This window comes from Tupaia chinensis, unplaced genomic scaffold, assembly GCF_000334495.1.
Source record: "Tupaia chinensis unplaced genomic scaffold, TupChi_1.0 Scaffold000126_2, whole genome shotgun sequence".
In the NCBI taxonomy this organism is placed as follows: domain Eukaryota; kingdom Metazoa; phylum Chordata; class Mammalia; order Scandentia; family Tupaiidae; genus Tupaia; species Tupaia belangeri.
The window spans coordinates 3355441-3357697 of record NW_006159594.1 but is presented as its reverse complement, the minus strand read 5'-3'; the positions used below and the strand labels follow the sequence as shown (position 1 = coordinate 3357697).

At 39.3% G+C, this 2257-nt stretch overlaps 1 pseudogene; it reads left to right on the top strand.

Annotated features, from left to right (window-relative positions):
• Positions 1-2257, top strand: part of LOC102494024 (nucleolin-like) — a 40977-nt pseudogene that overhangs the window by 2729 nt on the left and 35991 nt on the right.

The following is a 2257-nucleotide window of genomic DNA, read 5'->3' as shown; positions in this document are numbered from 1 at the left end:
CTACACTACAGAGGAGAGAAAGGTCAAAATCAAGACTACAGAGGTGGAAAGAATAGCACTTGGAATTGTGAACTGAAAACTTTGGTTTTGAGCAACCTCTCCTCCAGTGCAACCAAAGAAACGTTTCAGGAGGTATTTGAGAAGGTGACTTTTATCAAAGTGCCTCAGAGCCAAAATGGCAGATCTAAAGGGTACGTACACATTTATAGAATTTCTTCATTTGAAGATGCTAAAGAAGCTTTAAATTCCTGTAATGAAAATTAAGGGCAGAGCCATCAGGCTGGAGTTGCAAGAACCCAAGGGATCACCTAACACAAAAAGTCAGCCCTCAAAAACTGTCAAAGGTCTGTCTGAGGATACCACCGAAGAGACATTAAAGGTGTCTTTTGATGGTTTTATTCATGCAAGGACATTCACTAATTGGGAAACAGTATCCTACAAAGGGTTTGGTTTTGTAGACTTCAACAGTGCGGAAGATGCCAAAGCTGCCAACGAGGCCATGGAAGATGGTAAATTTGATGGAAATAAAGTTACCTTGGATTGGGCCAAGCCCAAGGGTGAAGGTAGCTTTGTGGGTCATGGTGGAGGCAGAGGCGGCTTTGGAGGCTGAGGTGGAAGCAGAGAAGGCAGAGGTGGATTTGGTGGCAGAGGCCAAGGAGGCTTTGGAGGGCCAGGTGACTTCTGAGGACGTAGAGGAGGAGGAGAAGACCATAAGCCACAAGGAAAGAAGACAGTTTGAAAGAAGAAAGTTTGAATACTTTCTCTGTCCCTCTGTCTTCCCTGTTCCATTTGAAAGAAAGGACTCTGGAGTTTCTATTTTGTTACCGGATCACTGACAGAGTCTTCTGAGAGCATTCCAAGACAGTGTGCAGTCCTTGGTCTACTTGGAATGCCATAGAAATAACATTTCAAGGGAGATAATCTTGTTGATTTTGACTGGCTATTCATATAAACTTTTTAAAGAGATGAGTGATAGAGCTAACGCTTATCTGTAAGTTTTGAATTTATACTGATTCATCCCATGTATGAAAACATTTTTTCCCCTACAAATAGTTTTTTTTTGGGGGGTGGGGTGGGAAATTGTAAAGGAAGACATTTCCCCTACAAATAGTTTTTTTTTGGGGGGGGTGTGTTGGGGAATTGTAAAGGAAGATAGAATGTTTTATGATTTTTGCTTCAGTGACTTTAGGACAAATTTTAAAAAGTCGTAAAATCTTAGAGAAAGAAAGAGAATGTGAGAAAGCACCCCCCACCACCCCAATAAGTGCTGGTCATCATGCCACAATTCCTTCTCCTCCATTTCTCCATTTCTCCTTCCTTTTGGGATTTTGGGCATACATGCACACACACATGTACCTGGCATTTTTTTCAAGCTACTGGGTCTAGGACTTAGACCCTGGCAGCGGGCCATGTAGAATCCAGTGCCTTAACCACCATACCACCATCTGGCCCGATGCTGACTTAACTTTTTGTCTTAGAGTTGTATAGTTGTGTGACTTTCTGAAGTCAAAACAAAACAAATTAACTGGAAGTGATTTTAGCTGTCATCCAGTCCATCCTTTTTTATTTTGCTAATAAATCCAGTAACTTATGAGAAAATTATATCTTAACCTTGGGAGTCTCCATGCCTGTCTCTGGATTTAGCACATATTACACCGACTGGCTGTCTCGGGCAGTGTTTACTAATAAAATTTGAAGCAAATGTTTTGAACAGAGTACAGTTGAAGAATATCTTTGTGAAAAGTTGAGAAGTGTGGTGAAAGATGTGAGAACAACTCTTGTTTTTAGGGATTTATAAACTCAGCCATTCATAGAATCCGTAGAAATGAATTGTTAGATGCTAGTGTTTGCTATTCTAAAAACTTCTGATGTATAAAATACTTTTTATATGTATGAAAACTTTTGATGGGTAAAATGTCTTTTGTGATACACATTCTCAAGCTGGTAGTCTCTTTTACCATTACCCAGGAAGTATTATTTAATTACTGTTTTAAAGTTAACAGAAGAATGAATAAATGGGGATCATTGTTGCCAGTAGACAGTGTTCTCCATATGCTAAAACTTAAATAAAACATGGATTTTAAAGCTTCATCAAGCAACAGCTTGCCAAGTTAATTATAACAGCCAGTGATTCCATAACAGCCTAAAGTAATTTATTTTATCAGGTACATGGCCATGTTTAGAAAGCTGAACTTTAACTTTTTTTCCCTTTAAATTAATTGTGCCTAGCTCTCACATACAGAACTGGGTCCAGGAT